Here is a 14,524-nt window from a genome sequence, read left to right as displayed (position 1 = left end):
AACACTTTGTACTTTGTTATCCACAAGGCTTCAACGACTCAGCGTGATAATGTTTACTTCCCGTTATTACTACTTGCAGTTCTTATGTAAAATTTTCAAGGAAAAAAGTACTAGTAATAAAACTGAATTTCGTACGATATAACGTGTAAAGTCACAATGTATGACCTGCTGTATGATGACAGGCAGCAGGTCTCTACTTGCGAAATAAGTAAATAAATATTACTACTTACAGCTTTGCTTTTCCTCCTACCCCTGTAACAACGAGGCATAAAGCAATGGATTGTGACTTTTGACATGCGCGCCTCGCCATGGGCGCGCGAAAAGGTGCTCGCAAACAGGGAAAGTGCGACACGGAAAGCGAGTGGACCGGGTGTAAAGCCGGAGAGAAATGTGCATGTCCGGTGTGGTCTAGTGGCTAGGATACCTGGCTCTCACCCAGGAGGCCCGGGTTCGATTCCCGGTACCGGAACGGAATTTTTCGGAAAAAATCACGACAAGTTTTGACCCTGCGAAAGGCTGTTTCACGCCCTCCTCGCATTATAGCTACTGGTTCATAAACGTCAGCTGAAAACAGTCGAGAGAAACGGTCACGCAATGAAATTACTACGAGCAGCGGAATATAGGGAGAAGAGACGCTGCTCCACTGTTGGACTGCTACCATAGAAATGTTACATGGCAATACGCAGAGCAATTCCCGCGAAGCGATGGAAGGCTGTCTGCACCGAGGTCCGTTAGCTCAGTTGGTTAGAGCGTCGTGCTAATAACGCGAAGGTCGTGGGTTCGATCCCCCCACGGCCCACTACGATTTCACTCTTTCAAAAAGGCAACGCCGATTTCGGCGGGGAAGTATGGTGACAAAGAAATCGTCACATTGTGTGGGAACTGATAGGGGACCAGAACGCGACTTGTCGGGACGCGCTAAAACACTTCACTGGTCACAGCACGGTGAACGCACAGTTTCTCGTCCGATCACCGCTACTGCGCGAAGCTGGACGTTGTCAGTGCTTGGGCGGGTGACCGCCTGCGAACACACGGCACTGCCGATAGTTTCAATTCGTATTTCTCTTTCCTCTTCGGTTTCGGAGCTGCAGCGCTATTCGGTCAAGGGCACTGGCGCCACATTTTGCCTCTCAGTATGCCAAGTCGCGCCGTGCGGCCACAGTGAAATGAAGGAGCGTGTTGAAAAATTTTCAACAAAGAAAAAAAAATGAAATGTACTAGTAATAAAACTGAATTTGTCTGACAGAACATGTAAAATCAGACAATACATGATAACAGGCAGCAGGTATTTACTTGAGGCATAAGTAATGTGGTGCCCGCCTCGCCATACCTCTCTCAGTCGTTTTGCGCGCTTGTTCTTTTTATATAGGCCGATTGGAGAGCGTCAGCTCTCGCGTCAGCTGAGCAAAGTCGAGACAAGTCGAGACTCAAGGAGAATCGACGCACACGCTATAGGGTGGCCTGCAGCGAGTAAGATGGGGAAAGAAACATTAATTGAAGGACGCGTGGCAAAAGTACTCATACGCAAAAGTTAAAAGCCGGCTGCGGTGGCCGGGAATCGAACCCGGATCAACTGCTTGGAAGGCAACTATGCTGACCATTACACCACCACCGCACGGTTTCCGTCCGCGCACGCCGCGCTGTGTCTGCTTCCCGCCTGTCGGCGGCGGCTCAAGGTGGTCGTAGCTGTAGGCGCATTACGGCGTAGGCGAGCGCATCCAGACAGCGTCTCTACGCACATTTCGCGTCCTTTGGCAAGAGTCGTCGCGTGCGTGCGCCGCAAGAGTACTTAGGCGATCGCGTTCGGGCGTCATTTTTAAGCAGTGCAGTGCAGGATTCAGCGTCTGTAGCATTCTCTCGAGAGGATGCGACGGCGCTGGACGGCAGTCCCACTTTCCCCTCAGGCGTCTGCCGCGGAAAGCACCAGGAAGCTGAGCATCGGTGGTTCAGTGGTAGAATGCTCGCCTGCCACGCGGGCGGCCCGGGTTCGATTCCCGGCCGATGCATCATTTTGTTTTTTCTCCGATAGTGGCGCTGCGTGTCTTTCGCACTCGAACTGCGTGAGCCATGAGAATGCACCGCGGTATTTCCGTGGGAAATAACCTAACATGCAGCGCACACGACTGCTCGTTTGGACTCTTGTGTGCTATTCTACATACTGGCGTCGGCCTAGCATCGCAAGTTGCCTGTCGCGCCGGGAATGCACGTGTAGCAACAGAAAAAAATGAGCCAGGAAGTGCAGACTCTCTACCACTGGTATTTGGTACTTACCGAGATCACTTGCCTCGGTAGCGCAGTAGGCAGCGCGTAAGTCTCATAATCTTAAGGTCGTGAGTTCGATCCTCAACCGGGGCATTTAATTTACTTTCGTCCACAGCTAAATTGACGGCTCTGGGGTTTGCGAAGCAGCGAAACACTTTGTACTTTGTTATCCACAAGGCTTCAACGACTCAGCGTGATAATGTTTACTTCCCGTTATTACTACTTGCAGTTCTTATGTAAAATTTTCAAGGAAAAAAGTACTAGTAATAAAACTGAATTTCGTACGATATAACGTGTAAAGTCACAATGTATGACCTGCTGTATGATGACAGGCAGCAGGTCTTTACTTGCGAAATAAGTAAATAAATATTACTACTTACAGCTTTGCTTTTCCTCCTACCCCTGTAACAACGAGGCATAAAGCAATGGATTGTGACTTTTGACATGCGCGCCTCGCCATGGGCGCGCGAAAAGGTGCTCGCAAACAGGGAAAGTGCGACACGGAAAGCGAGTGGACCGGGTGTAAAGCCGGAGAGAAATGTGCATGTCCGGTGTGGTCTAGTGGCTAGGATACCTGGCTCTCACCCAGGAGGCCCGGGTTCGATTCCCGGTACCGGAACGGAATTTTTCGGAAAAAATCACGACAAGTTTTGACCCTGCGAAAGGCTGTTTCACGCCCTCCTCGCATTATAGCTACTGGTTCATAAACGTCAGCTGAAAACAGTCGAGAGAAACGGTCACGCAATGAAATTACTACGAGCAGCGGAATATAGGGAGAAGAGACGCTGCTCCACTGTTGGACTGCTACCATAGAAATGTTACATGGCAATACGCAGAGCAATTCCCGCGAAGCGATGGAAGGCTGTCTGCACCGAGGTCCGTTAGCTCAGTTGGTTAGAGCGTCGTGCTAATAACGCGAAGGTCGTGGGTTCGATCCCCCCACGGCCCACTACGATTTCACTCTTTCAAAAAGGCAACGCCGATTTCGGCGGGGAAGTATGGTGACAAAGAAATCGTCACATTGTGTGGGAACTGATAGGGGACCAGAACGCGACTTGTCGGGACGCGCTAAAACACTTCACTGGTCACAGCACGGTGAACGCACAGTTTCTCGTCCGATCACCGCTACTGCGCGAAGCTGGACGTTGTCAGTGCTTGGGCGGGTGACCGCCTGCGAACACACGGCACTGCCGATAGTTTCAATTCGTATTTCTCTTTCCTCTTCGGTTTCGGAGCTGCAGCGCTATTCGGTCAAGGGCACTGGCGCCACATTTTGCCTCTCAGTATGCCAAGTCGCGCCGTGCGGCCACAGTGAAATGAAGGAGCGTGTTGAAAAATTTTCAACAAAGAAAAAAAAATGAAATGTACTAGTAATAAAACTGAATTTGTCTGACAGAACATGTAAAATCAGACAATACATGATAACAGGCAGCAGGTATTTACTTGAGGCATAAGTAATGTGGTGCCCGCCTCGCCATACCTCTCTCAGTCGTTTTGCGCGCTTGTTCTTTTTATATAGGCCGATTGGAGAGCGTCAGCTCTCGCGTCAGCTGAGCAAAGTCGAGACAAGTCGAGACTCAAGGAGAATCGACGCACACGCTATAGGGTGGCCTGCAGCGAGTAAGATGGGGAAAGAAACATTAATTGAAGGACGCGTGGCAAAAGTACTCATACGCAAAAGTTAAAAGCCGGCTGCGGTGGCCGGGAATCGAACCCGGATCAACTGCTTGGAAGGCAACTATGCTGACCATTACACCACCACCGCACGGTTTCCGTCCGCGCACGCCGCGCTGTGTCTGCTTCCCGCCTGTCGGCGGCGGCTCAAGGTGGTCGTAGCTGTAGGCGCATTACGGCGTAGGCGAGCGCATCCAGACAGCGTCTCTACGCACATTTCGCGTCCTTTGGCAAGAGTCGTCGCGTGCGTGCGCCGCAAGAGTACTTAGGCGATCGCGTTCGGGCGTCATTTTTAAGCAGTGCAGTGCAGGATTCAGCGTCTGTAGCATTCTCTCGAGAGGATGCGACGGCGCTGGACGGCAGTCCCACTTTCCCCTCAGGCGTCTGCCGCGGAAAGCACCAGGAAGCTGAGCATCGGTGGTTCAGTGGTAGAATGCTCGCCTGCCACGCGGGCGGCCCGGGTTCGATTCCCGGCCGATGCATCATTTTGTTTTTTTCTCCGATAGTGGCGCTGCGTGTCTTTCGCACTCGAACTGCGTGAGCCATGAGAATGCACCGCGGTATTTCCGTGGGAAATAACCTAACATGCAGCGCACACGACTGCTCGTTTGGACTCTTGTGTGCTATTCTACATACTGGCGTCGGCCTAGCATCGCAAGTTGCCTGTCGCGCCGGGAATGCACGTGTAGCAACAGAAAAAAATGAGCCAGGAAGTGCAGACTCTCTACCACTGGTATTTGGTACTTACCGAGATCACTTGCCTCGGTAGCGCAGTAGGCAGCGCGTAAGTCTCATAATCTTAAGGTCGTGAGTTCGATCCTCAACCGGGGCATTTAATTTACTTTCGTCCACAGCTAAATTGACGGCTCTGGGGTTTGCGAAGCAGCGAAACACTTTGTACTTTGTTATCCACAAGGCTTCAACGACTCAGCGTGATAATGTTTACTTCCCGTTATTACTACTTGCAGTTCTTATGTAAAATTTTCAAGGAAAAAAGTACTAGTAATAAAACTGAATTTCGTACGATATAACGTGTAAAGTCACAATGTATGACCTGCTGTATGATGACAGGCAGCAGGTCTTTACTTGCGAAATAAGTAAATAAATATTACTACTTACAGCTTTGCTTTTCCTCCTACCCCTGTAACAACGAGGCATAAAGCAATGGATTGTGACTTTTGACATGCGCGCCTCGCCATGGGCGCGCGAAAAGGTGCTCGCAAACAGGGAAAGTGCGACACGGAAAGCGAGTGGACCGGGTGTAAAGCCGGAGAGAAATGTGCATGTCCGGTGTGGTCTAGTGGCTAGGATACCTGGCTCTCACCCAGGAGGCCCGGGTTCGATTCCCGGTACCGGAACGGAATTTTTCGGAAAAAATCACGACAAGTTTTGACCCTGCGAAAGGCTGTTTCACGCCCTCCTCGCATTATAGCTACTGGTTCATAAACGTCAGCTGAAAACAGTCGAGAGAAACGGTCACGCAATGAAATTACTACGAGCAGCGGAATATAGGGAGAAGAGACGCTGCTCCACTGTTGGACTGCTACCATAGAAATGTTACATGGCAATACGCAGAGCAATTCCCGCGAAGCGATGGAAGGCTGTCTGCACCGAGGTCCGTTAGCTCAGTTGGTTAGAGCGTCGTGCTAATAACGCGAAGGTCGTGGGTTCGATCCCCCCACGGCCCACTACGATTTCACTCTTTCAAAAAGGCAACGCCGATTTCGGCGGGGAAGTATGGTGACAAAGAAATCGTCACATTGTGTGGGAACTGATAGGGGACCAGAACGCGACTTGTCGGGACGCGCTAAAACACTTCACTGGTCACAGCACGGTGAACGCACAGTTTCTCGTCCGATCACCGCTACTGCGCGAAGCTGGACGTTGTCAGTGCTTGGGCGGGTGACCGCCTGCGAACACACGGCACTGCCGATAGTTTCAATTCGTATTTCTCTTTCCTCTTCGGTTTCGGAGCTGCAGCGCTATTCGGTCAAGGGCACTGGCGCCACATTTTGCCTCTCAGTATGCCAAGTCGCGCCGTGCGGCCACAGTGAAATGAAGGAGCGTGTTGAAAAATTTTCAACAAAGAAAAAAAAATGAAATGTACTAGTAATAAAACTGAATTTGTCTGACAGAACATGTAAAATCAGACAATACATGATAACAGGCAGCAGGTATTTACTTGAGGCATAAGTAATGTGGTGCCCGCCTCGCCATACCTCTCTCAGTCGTTTTGCGCGCTTGTTCTTTTTATATAGGCCGATTGGAGAGCGTCAGCTCTCGCGTCAGCTGAGCAAAGTCGAGACAAGTCGAGACTCAAGGAGAATCGACGCACACGCTATAGGGTGGCCTGCAGCGAGTAAGATGGGGAAAGAAACATTAATTGAAGGACGCGTGGCAAAAGTACTCATACGCAAAAGTTAAAAGCCGGCTGCGGTGGCCGGGAATCGAACCCGGATCAACTGCTTGGAAGGCAACTATGCTGACCATTACACCACCACCGCACGGTTTCCGTCCGCGCACGCCGCGCTGTGTCTGCTTCCCGCCTGTCGGCGGCGGCTCAAGGTGGTCGTAGCTGTAGGCGCATTACGGCGTAGGCGAGCGCATCCAGACAGCGTCTCTACGCACATTTCGCGTCCTTTGGCAAGAGTCGTCGCGTGCGTGCGCCGCAAGAGTACTTAGGCGATCGCGTTCGGGCGTCATTTTTAAGCAGTGCAGTGCAGGATTCAGCGTCTGTAGCATTCTCTCGAGAGGATGCGACGGCGCTGGACGGCAGTCCCACTTTCCCCTCAGGCGTCTGCCGCGGAAAGCACCAGGAAGCTGAGCATCGGTGGTTCAGTGGTAGAATGCTCGCCTGCCACGCGGGCGGCCCGGGTTCGATTCCCGGCCGATGCATCATTTTGTTTTTTCTCCGATAGTGGCGCTGCGTGTCTTTCGCACTCGAACTGCGTGAGCCATGAGAATGCACCGCGGTATTTCCGTGGGAAATAACCTAACATGCAGCGCACACGACTGCTCGTTTGGACTCTTGTGTGCTATTCTACATACTGGCGTCGGCCTAGCATCGCAAGTTGCCTGTCGCGCCGGGAATGCACGTGTAGCAACAGAAAAAAATGAGCCAGGAAGTGCAGACTCTCTACCACTGGTATTTGGTACTTACCGAGATCACTTGCCTCGGTAGCGCAGTAGGCAGCGCGTAAGTCTCATAATCTTAAGGTCGTGAGTTCGATCCTCAACCGGGGCATTTAATTTACTTTCGTCCACAGCTAAATTGACGGCTCTGGGGTTTGCGAAGCAGCGAAACACTTTGTACTTTGTTATCCACAAGGCTTCAACGACTCAGCGTGATAATGTTTACTTCCCGTTATTACTACTTGCAGTTCTTATGTAAAATTTTCAAGGAAAAAAGTACTAGTAATAAAACTGAATTTCGTACGATATAACGTGTAAAGTCACAATGTATGACCTGCTGTATGATGACAGGCAGCAGGTCTTTACTTGCGAAATAAGTAAATAAATATTACTACTTACAGCTTTGCTTTTCCTCCTACCCCTGTAACAACGAGGCATAAAGCAATGGATTGTGACTTTTGACATGCGCGCCTCGCCATGGGCGCGCGAAAAGGTGCTCGCAAACAGGGAAAGTGCGACACGGAAAGCGAGTGGACCGGGTGTAAAGCCGGAGAGAAATGTGCATGTCCGGTGTGGTCTAGTGGCTAGGATACCTGGCTCTCACCCAGGAGGCCCGGGTTCGATTCCCGGTACCGGAACGGAATTTTTCGGAAAAAATCACGACAAGTTTTGACCCTGCGAAAGGCTGTTTCACGCCCTCCTCGCATTATAGCTACTGGTTCATAAACGTCAGCTGAAAACAGTCGAGAGAAACGGTCACGCAATGAAATTACTACGAGCAGCGGAATATAGGGAGAAGAGACGCTGCTCCACTGTTGGACTGCTACCATAGAAATGTTACATGGCAATACGCAGAGCAATTCCCGCGAAGCGATGGAAGGCTGTCTGCACCGAGGTCCGTTAGCTCAGTTGGTTAGAGCGTCGTGCTAATAACGCGAAGGTCGTGGGTTCGATCCCCCCACGGCCCACTACGATTTCACTCTTTCAAAAAGGCAACGCCGATTTCGGCGGGGAAGTATGGTGACAAAGAAATCGTCACATTGTGTGGGAACTGATAGGGGACCAGAACGCGACTTGTCGGGACGCGCTAAAACACTTCACTGGTCACAGCACGGTGAACGCACAGTTTCTCGTCCGATCACCGCTACTGCGCGAAGCTGGACGTTGTCAGTGCTTGGGCGGGTGACCGCCTGCGAACACACGGCACTGCCGATAGTTTCAATTCGTATTTCTCTTTCCTCTTCGGTTTCGGAGCTGCAGCGCTATTCGGTCAAGGGCACTGGCGCCACATTTTGCCTCTCAGTATGCCAAGTCGCGCCGTGCGGCCACAGTGAAATGAAGGAGCGTGTTGAAAAATTTTCAACAAAGAAAAAAAAATGAAATGTACTAGTAATAAAACTGAATTTGTCTGACAGAACATGTAAAATCAGACAATACATGATAACAGGCAGCAGGTATTTACTTGAGGCATAAGTAATGTGGTGCCCGCCTCGCCATACCTCTCTCAGTCGTTTTGCGCGCTTGTTCTTTTTATATAGGCCGATTGGAGAGCGTCAGCTCTCGCGTCAGCTGAGCAAAGTCGAGACAAGTCGAGACTCAAGGAGAATCGACGCACACGCTATAGGGTGGCCTGCAGCGAGTAAGATGGGGAAAGAAACATTAATTGAAGGACGCGTGGCAAAAGTACTCATACGCAAAAGTTAAAAGCCGGCTGCGGTGGCCGGGAATCGAACCCGGATCAACTGCTTGGAAGGCAACTATGCTGACCATTACACCACCACCGCACGGTTTCCGTCCGCGCACGCCGCGCTGTGTCTGCTTCCCGCCTGTCGGCGGCGGCTCAAGGTGGTCGTAGCTGTAGGCGCATTACGGCGTAGGCGAGCGCATCCAGACAGCGTCTCTACGCACATTTCGCGTCCTTTGGCAAGAGTCGTCGCGTGCGTGCGCCGCAAGAGTACTTAGGCGATCGCGTTCGGGCGTCATTTTTAAGCAGTGCAGTGCAGGATTCAGCGTCTGTAGCATTCTCTCGAGAGGATGCGACGGCGCTGGACGGCAGTCCCACTTTCCCCTCAGGCGTCTGCCGCGGAAAGCACCAGGAAGCTGAGCATCGGTGGTTCAGTGGTAGAATGCTCGCCTGCCACGCGGGCGGCCCGGGTTCGATTCCCGGCCGATGCATCATTTTGTTTTTTCTCCGATAGTGGCGCTGCGTGTCTTTCGCACTCGAACTGCGTGAGCCATGAGAATGCACCGCGGTATTTCCGTGGGAAATAACCTAACATGCAGCGCACACGACTGCTCGTTTGGACTCTTGTGTGCTATTCTACATACTGGCGTCGGCCTAGCATCGCAAGTTGCCTGTCGCGCCGGGAATGCACGTGTAGCAACAGAAAAAAATGAGCCAGGAAGTGCAGACTCTCTACCACTGGTATTTGGTACTTACCGAGATCACTTGCCTCGGTAGCGCAGTAGGCAGCGCGTAAGTCTCATAATCTTAAGGTCGTGAGTTCGATCCTCAACCGGGGCATTTAATTTACTTTCGTCCACAGCTAAATTGACGGCTCTGGGGTTTGCGAAGCAGCGAAACACTTTGTACTTTGTTATCCACAAGGCTTCAACGACTCAGCGTGATAATGTTTACTTCCCGTTATTACTACTTGCAGTTCTTATGTAAAATTTTCAAGGAAAAAAGTACTAGTAATAAAACTGAATTTCGTACGATATAACGTGTAAAGTCACAATGTATGACCTGCTGTATGATGACAGGCAGCAGGTCTTTACTTGCGAAATAAGTAAATAAATATTACTACTTACAGCTTTGCTTTTCCTCCTACCCCTGTAACAACGAGGCATAAAGCAATGGATTGTGACTTTTGACATGCGCGCCTCGCCATGGGCGCGCGAAAAGGTGCTCGCAAACAGGGAAAGTGCGACACGGAAAGCGAGTGGACCGGGTGTAAAGCCGGAGAGAAATGTGCATGTCCGGTGTGGTCTAGTGGCTAGGATACCTGGCTCTCACCCAGGAGGCCCGGGTTCGATTCCCGGTACCGGAACGGAATTTTTCGGAAAAAATCACGACAAGTTTTGACCCTGCGAAAGGCTGTTTCACGCCCTCCTCGCATTATAGCTACTGGTTCATAAACGTCAGCTGAAAACAGTCGAGAGAAACGGTCACGCAATGAAATTACTACGAGCAGCGGAATATAGGGAGAAGAGACGCTGCTCCACTGTTGGACTGCTACCATAGAAATGTTACATGGCAATACGCAGAGCAATTCCCGCGAAGCGATGGAAGGCTGTCTGCACCGAGGTCCGTTAGCTCAGTTGGTTAGAGCGTCGTGCTAATAACGCGAAGGTCGTGGGTTCGATCCCCCCACGGCCCACTACGATTTCACTCTTTCAAAAAGGCAACGCCGATTTCGGCGGGGAAGTATGGTGACAAAGAAATCGTCACATTGTGTGGGAACTGATAGGGGACCAGAACGCGACTTGTCGGGACGCGCTAAAACACTTCACTGGTCACAGCACGGTGAACGCACAGTTTCTCGTCCGATCACCGCTACTGCGCGAAGCTGGACGTTGTCAGTGCTTGGGCGGGTGACCGCCTGCGAACACACGGCACTGCCGATAGTTTCAATTCGTATTTCTCTTTCCTCTTCGGTTTCGGAGCTGCAGCGCTATTCGGTCAAGGGCACTGGCGCCACATTTTGCCTCTCAGTATGCCAAGTCGCGCCGTGCGGCCACAGTGAAATGAAGGAGCGTGTTGAAAAATTTTCAACAAAGAAAAAAAAATGAAATGTACTAGTAATAAAACTGAATTTGTCTGACAGAACATGTAAAATCAGACAATACATGATAACAGGCAGCAGGTATTTACTTGAGGCATAAGTAATGTGGTGCCCGCCTCGCCATACCTCTCTCAGTCGTTTTGCGCGCTTGTTCTTTTTATATAGGCCGATTGGAGAGCGTCAGCTCTCGCGTCAGCTGAGCAAAGTCGAGACAAGTCGAGACTCAAGGAGAATCGACGCACACGCTATAGGGTGGCCTGCAGCGAGTAAGATGGGGAAAGAAACATTAATTGAAGGACGCGTGGCAAAAGTACTCATACGCAAAAGTTAAAAGCCGGCTGCGGTGGCCGGGAATCGAACCCGGATCAACTGCTTGGAAGGCAACTATGCTGACCATTACACCACCACCGCACGGTTTCCGTCCGCGCACGCCGCGCTGTGTCTGCTTCCCGCCTGTCGGCGGCGGCTCAAGGTGGTCGTAGCTGTAGGCGCATTACGGCGTAGGCGAGCGCATCCAGACAGCGTCTCTACGCACATTTCGCGTCCTTTGGCAAGAGTCGTCGCGTGCGTGCGCCGCAAGAGTACTTAGGCGATCGCGTTCGGGCGTCATTTTTAAGCAGTGCAGTGCAGGATTCAGCGTCTGTAGCATTCTCTCGAGAGGATGCGACGGCGCTGGACGGCAGTCCCACTTTCCCCTCAGGCGTCTGCCGCGGAAAGCACCAGGAAGCTGAGCATCGGTGGTTCAGTGGTAGAATGCTCGCCTGCCACGCGGGCGGCCCGGGTTCGATTCCCGGCCGATGCATCATTTTGTTTTTTCTCCGATAGTGGCGCTGCGTGTCTTTCGCACTCGAACTGCGTGAGCCATGAGAATGCACCGCGGTATTTCCGTGGGAAATAACCTAACATGCAGCGCACACGACTGCTCGTTTGGACTCTTGTGTGCTATTCTACATACTGGCGTCGGCCTAGCATCGCAAGTTGCCTGTCGCGCCGGGAATGCACGTGTAGCAACAGAAAAAAATGAGCCAGGAAGTGCAGACTCTCTACCACTGGTATTTGGTACTTACCGAGATCACTTGCCTCGGTAGCGCAGTAGGCAGCGCGTAAGTCTCATAATCTTAAGGTCGTGAGTTCGATCCTCAACCGGGGCATTTAATTTACTTTCGTCCACAGCTAAATTGACGGCTCTGGGGTTTGCGAAGCAGCGAAACACTTTGTACTTTGTTATCCACAAGGCTTCAACGACTCAGCGTGATAATGTTTACTTCCCGTTATTACTACTTGCAGTTCTTATGTAAAATTTTCAAGGAAAAAAGTACTAGTAATAAAACTGAATTTCGTACGATATAACGTGTAAAGTCACAATGTATGACCTGCTGTATGATGACAGGCAGCAGGTCTTTACTTGCGAAATAAGTAAATAAATATTACTACTTACAGCTTTGCTTTTCCTCCTACCCCTGTAACAACGAGGCATAAAGCAATGGATTGTGACTTTTGACATGCGCGCCTCGCCATGGGCGCGCGAAAAGGTGCTCGCAAACAGGGAAAGTGCGACACGGAAAGCGAGTGGACCGGGTGTAAAGCCGGAGAGAAATGTGCATGTCCGGTGTGGTCTAGTGGCTAGGATACCTGGCTCTCACCCAGGAGGCCCGGGTTCGATTCCCGGTACCGGAACGGAATTTTTCGGAAAAAATCACGACAAGTTTTGACCCTGCGAAAGGCTGTTTCACGCCCTCCTCGCATTATAGCTACTGGTTCATAAACGTCAGCTGAAAACAGTCGAGAGAAACGGTCACGCAATGAAATTACTACGAGCAGCGGAATATAGGGAGAAGAGACGCTGCTCCACTGTTGGACTGCTACCATAGAAATGTTACATGGCAATACGCAGAGCAATTCCCGCGAAGCGATGGAAGGCTGTCTGCACCGAGGTCCGTTAGCTCAGTTGGTTAGAGCGTCGTGCTAATAACGCGAAGGTCGTGGGTTCGATCCCCCCACGGCCCACTACGATTTCACTCTTTCAAAAAGGCAACGCCGATTTCGGCGGGGAAGTATGGTGACAAAGAAATCGTCACATTGTGTGGGAACTGATAGGGGACCAGAACGCGACTTGTCGGGACGCGCTAAAACACTTCACTGGTCACAGCACGGTGAACGCACAGTTTCTCGTCCGATCACCGCTACTGCGCGAAGCTGGACGTTGTCAGTGCTTGGGCGGGTGACCGCCTGCGAACACACGGCACTGCCGATAGTTTCAATTCGTATTTCTCTTTCCTCTTCGGTTTCGGAGCTGCAGCGCTATTCGGTCAAGGGCACTGGCGCCACATTTTGCCTCTCAGTATGCCAAGTCGCGCCGTGCGGCCACAGTGAAATGAAGGAGCGTGTTGAAAAATTTTCAACAAAGAAAAAAAAATGAAATGTACTAGTAATAAAACTGAATTTGTCTGACAGAACATGTAAAATCAGACAATACATGATAACAGGCAGCAGGTATTTACTTGAGGCATAAGTAATGTGGTGCCCGCCTCGCCATACCTCTCTCAGTCGTTTTGCGCGCTTGTTCTTTTTATATAGGCCGATTGGAGAGCGTCAGCTCTCGCGTCAGCTGAGCAAAGTCGAGACAAGTCGAGACTCAAGGAGAATCGACGCACACGCTATAGGGTGGCCTGCAGCGAGTAAGATGGGGAAAGAAACATTAATTGAAGGACGCGTGGCAAAAGTACTCATACGCAAAAGTTAAAAGCCGGCTGCGGTGGCCGGGAATCGAACCCGGATCAACTGCTTGGAAGGCAACTATGCTGACCATTACACCACCACCGCACGGTTTCCGTCCGCGCACGCCGCGCTGTGTCTGCTTCCCGCCTGTCGGCGGCGGCTCAAGGTGGTCGTAGCTGTAGGCGCATTACGGCGTAGGCGAGCGCATCCAGACAGCGTCTCTACGCACATTTCGCGTCCTTTGGCAAGAGTCGTCGCGTGCGTGCGCCGCAAGAGTACTTAGGCGATCGCGTTCGGGCGTCATTTTTAAGCAGTGCAGTGCAGGATTCAGCGTCTGTAGCATTCTCTCGAGAGGATGCGACGGCGCTGGACGGCAGTCCCACTTTCCCCTCAGGCGTCTGCCGCGGAAAGCACCAGGAAGCTGAGCATCGGTGGTTCAGTGGTAGAATGCTCGCCTGCCACGCGGGCGGCCCGGGTTCGATTCCCGGCCGATGCATCATTTTGTTTTTTCTCCGATAGTGGCGCTGCGTGTCTTTCGCACTCGAACTGCGTGAGCCATGAGAATGCACCGCGGTATTTCCGTGGGAAATAACCTAACATGCAGCGCACACGACTGCTCGTTTGGACTCTTGTGTGCTATTCTACATACTGGCGTCGGCCTAGCATCGCAAGTTGCCTGTCGCGCCGGGAATGCACGTGTAGCAACAGAAAAAAATGAGCCAGGAAGTGCAGACTCTCTACCACTGGTATTTGGTACTTACCGAGATCACTTGCCTCGGTAGCGCAGTAGGCAGCGCGTAAGTCTCATAATCTTAAGGTCGTGAGTTCGATCCTCAACCGGGGCATTTAATTTACTTTCGTCCACAGCTAAATTGACGGCTCTGGGGTTTGCGAAGCAGCGAAACACTTTGTACTTTGTTATCCACAAGGCTTCAACGACTCAGCGTGATAAT

General features: G+C 51.3%; 30 non-coding genes across 30 annotated transcripts; 24 read left to right on the top strand and 6 right to left on the bottom strand.

Annotated features, from left to right (window-relative positions):
* The first annotated feature begins 397 nt into the window (after nucleotides 1-397).
* On the top strand, nucleotides 398-469 carry Trnae-cuc (transfer RNA glutamic acid (anticodon CUC)). The gene has a single exon. It is a non-coding gene; the product is annotated as a tRNA-Glu (tRNA).
* Nucleotides 470-725: 256 nt separating this feature from the next.
* Trnai-aau (transfer RNA isoleucine (anticodon AAU)) lies at nucleotides 726-799 on the top strand. Its single transcript has one exon. It is a non-coding gene; the product is annotated as a tRNA-Ile (tRNA).
* A 744-nt stretch (nucleotides 800-1,543) lies between these two features.
* Nucleotides 1,544-1,615, bottom strand: Trnag-ucc (transfer RNA glycine (anticodon UCC)). Its single transcript has one exon. It is a non-coding gene; the product is annotated as a tRNA-Gly (tRNA).
* A 320-nt stretch (nucleotides 1,616-1,935) lies between these two features.
* On the top strand, nucleotides 1,936-2,006 carry Trnag-gcc (transfer RNA glycine (anticodon GCC)). Its single transcript has one exon. It is a non-coding gene; the product is annotated as a tRNA-Gly (tRNA).
* A 276-nt stretch (nucleotides 2,007-2,282) lies between these two features.
* Trnam-cau (transfer RNA methionine (anticodon CAU)) lies at nucleotides 2,283-2,355 on the top strand. The gene has a single exon. It is a non-coding gene; the product is annotated as a tRNA-Met (tRNA).
* A 454-nt stretch (nucleotides 2,356-2,809) lies between these two features.
* Trnae-cuc (transfer RNA glutamic acid (anticodon CUC)) lies at nucleotides 2,810-2,881 on the top strand. Its single transcript has one exon. It is a non-coding gene; the product is annotated as a tRNA-Glu (tRNA).
* A 256-nt stretch (nucleotides 2,882-3,137) lies between these two features.
* On the top strand, nucleotides 3,138-3,211 carry Trnai-aau (transfer RNA isoleucine (anticodon AAU)). Its single transcript has one exon. It is a non-coding gene; the product is annotated as a tRNA-Ile (tRNA).
* Nucleotides 3,212-3,955: 744 nt separating this feature from the next.
* On the bottom strand, nucleotides 3,956-4,027 carry Trnag-ucc (transfer RNA glycine (anticodon UCC)). Its single transcript has one exon. It is a non-coding gene; the product is annotated as a tRNA-Gly (tRNA).
* Nucleotides 4,028-4,347: 320 nt separating this feature from the next.
* Trnag-gcc (transfer RNA glycine (anticodon GCC)) lies at nucleotides 4,348-4,418 on the top strand. The gene has a single exon. It is a non-coding gene; the product is annotated as a tRNA-Gly (tRNA).
* A 277-nt stretch (nucleotides 4,419-4,695) lies between these two features.
* Nucleotides 4,696-4,768, top strand: Trnam-cau (transfer RNA methionine (anticodon CAU)). The gene has a single exon. It is a non-coding gene; the product is annotated as a tRNA-Met (tRNA).
* A 454-nt stretch (nucleotides 4,769-5,222) lies between these two features.
* On the top strand, nucleotides 5,223-5,294 carry Trnae-cuc (transfer RNA glutamic acid (anticodon CUC)). Its single transcript has one exon. It is a non-coding gene; the product is annotated as a tRNA-Glu (tRNA).
* Nucleotides 5,295-5,550: 256 nt separating this feature from the next.
* On the top strand, nucleotides 5,551-5,624 carry Trnai-aau (transfer RNA isoleucine (anticodon AAU)). The gene has a single exon. It is a non-coding gene; the product is annotated as a tRNA-Ile (tRNA).
* A 744-nt stretch (nucleotides 5,625-6,368) lies between these two features.
* On the bottom strand, nucleotides 6,369-6,440 carry Trnag-ucc (transfer RNA glycine (anticodon UCC)). Its single transcript has one exon. It is a non-coding gene; the product is annotated as a tRNA-Gly (tRNA).
* A 320-nt stretch (nucleotides 6,441-6,760) lies between these two features.
* Nucleotides 6,761-6,831, top strand: Trnag-gcc (transfer RNA glycine (anticodon GCC)). The gene has a single exon. It is a non-coding gene; the product is annotated as a tRNA-Gly (tRNA).
* A 276-nt stretch (nucleotides 6,832-7,107) lies between these two features.
* Trnam-cau (transfer RNA methionine (anticodon CAU)) lies at nucleotides 7,108-7,180 on the top strand. The gene has a single exon. It is a non-coding gene; the product is annotated as a tRNA-Met (tRNA).
* A 454-nt stretch (nucleotides 7,181-7,634) lies between these two features.
* Trnae-cuc (transfer RNA glutamic acid (anticodon CUC)) lies at nucleotides 7,635-7,706 on the top strand. The gene has a single exon. It is a non-coding gene; the product is annotated as a tRNA-Glu (tRNA).
* Nucleotides 7,707-7,962: 256 nt separating this feature from the next.
* Trnai-aau (transfer RNA isoleucine (anticodon AAU)) lies at nucleotides 7,963-8,036 on the top strand. The gene has a single exon. It is a non-coding gene; the product is annotated as a tRNA-Ile (tRNA).
* Nucleotides 8,037-8,780: 744 nt separating this feature from the next.
* Nucleotides 8,781-8,852, bottom strand: Trnag-ucc (transfer RNA glycine (anticodon UCC)). The gene has a single exon. It is a non-coding gene; the product is annotated as a tRNA-Gly (tRNA).
* Nucleotides 8,853-9,172: 320 nt separating this feature from the next.
* Nucleotides 9,173-9,243, top strand: Trnag-gcc (transfer RNA glycine (anticodon GCC)). The gene has a single exon. It is a non-coding gene; the product is annotated as a tRNA-Gly (tRNA).
* Nucleotides 9,244-9,519: 276 nt separating this feature from the next.
* Trnam-cau (transfer RNA methionine (anticodon CAU)) lies at nucleotides 9,520-9,592 on the top strand. Its single transcript has one exon. It is a non-coding gene; the product is annotated as a tRNA-Met (tRNA).
* A 454-nt stretch (nucleotides 9,593-10,046) lies between these two features.
* On the top strand, nucleotides 10,047-10,118 carry Trnae-cuc (transfer RNA glutamic acid (anticodon CUC)). The gene has a single exon. It is a non-coding gene; the product is annotated as a tRNA-Glu (tRNA).
* Nucleotides 10,119-10,374: 256 nt separating this feature from the next.
* On the top strand, nucleotides 10,375-10,448 carry Trnai-aau (transfer RNA isoleucine (anticodon AAU)). The gene has a single exon. It is a non-coding gene; the product is annotated as a tRNA-Ile (tRNA).
* Nucleotides 10,449-11,192: 744 nt separating this feature from the next.
* Trnag-ucc (transfer RNA glycine (anticodon UCC)) lies at nucleotides 11,193-11,264 on the bottom strand. The gene has a single exon. It is a non-coding gene; the product is annotated as a tRNA-Gly (tRNA).
* A 320-nt stretch (nucleotides 11,265-11,584) lies between these two features.
* On the top strand, nucleotides 11,585-11,655 carry Trnag-gcc (transfer RNA glycine (anticodon GCC)). The gene has a single exon. It is a non-coding gene; the product is annotated as a tRNA-Gly (tRNA).
* A 276-nt stretch (nucleotides 11,656-11,931) lies between these two features.
* On the top strand, nucleotides 11,932-12,004 carry Trnam-cau (transfer RNA methionine (anticodon CAU)). The gene has a single exon. It is a non-coding gene; the product is annotated as a tRNA-Met (tRNA).
* A 454-nt stretch (nucleotides 12,005-12,458) lies between these two features.
* On the top strand, nucleotides 12,459-12,530 carry Trnae-cuc (transfer RNA glutamic acid (anticodon CUC)). The gene has a single exon. It is a non-coding gene; the product is annotated as a tRNA-Glu (tRNA).
* A 256-nt stretch (nucleotides 12,531-12,786) lies between these two features.
* Trnai-aau (transfer RNA isoleucine (anticodon AAU)) lies at nucleotides 12,787-12,860 on the top strand. Its single transcript has one exon. It is a non-coding gene; the product is annotated as a tRNA-Ile (tRNA).
* A 744-nt stretch (nucleotides 12,861-13,604) lies between these two features.
* On the bottom strand, nucleotides 13,605-13,676 carry Trnag-ucc (transfer RNA glycine (anticodon UCC)). Its single transcript has one exon. It is a non-coding gene; the product is annotated as a tRNA-Gly (tRNA).
* A 320-nt stretch (nucleotides 13,677-13,996) lies between these two features.
* On the top strand, nucleotides 13,997-14,067 carry Trnag-gcc (transfer RNA glycine (anticodon GCC)). Its single transcript has one exon. It is a non-coding gene; the product is annotated as a tRNA-Gly (tRNA).
* Nucleotides 14,068-14,343: 276 nt separating this feature from the next.
* On the top strand, nucleotides 14,344-14,416 carry Trnam-cau (transfer RNA methionine (anticodon CAU)). The gene has a single exon. It is a non-coding gene; the product is annotated as a tRNA-Met (tRNA).
* Nucleotides 14,417-14,524: the final 108 nt, after the last annotated feature.

Source organism: Schistocerca cancellata, unplaced genomic scaffold (genome assembly GCF_023864275.1).
Source record: "Schistocerca cancellata isolate TAMUIC-IGC-003103 unplaced genomic scaffold, iqSchCanc2.1 HiC_scaffold_609, whole genome shotgun sequence".
In the NCBI taxonomy this organism is placed as follows: Eukaryota; Metazoa; Arthropoda; class Insecta; order Orthoptera; family Acrididae; genus Schistocerca; species Schistocerca cancellata.
The sequence above is the reverse complement of the archived record's forward strand: the minus strand, read 5'-3'. Positions and strand labels throughout refer to the sequence as shown.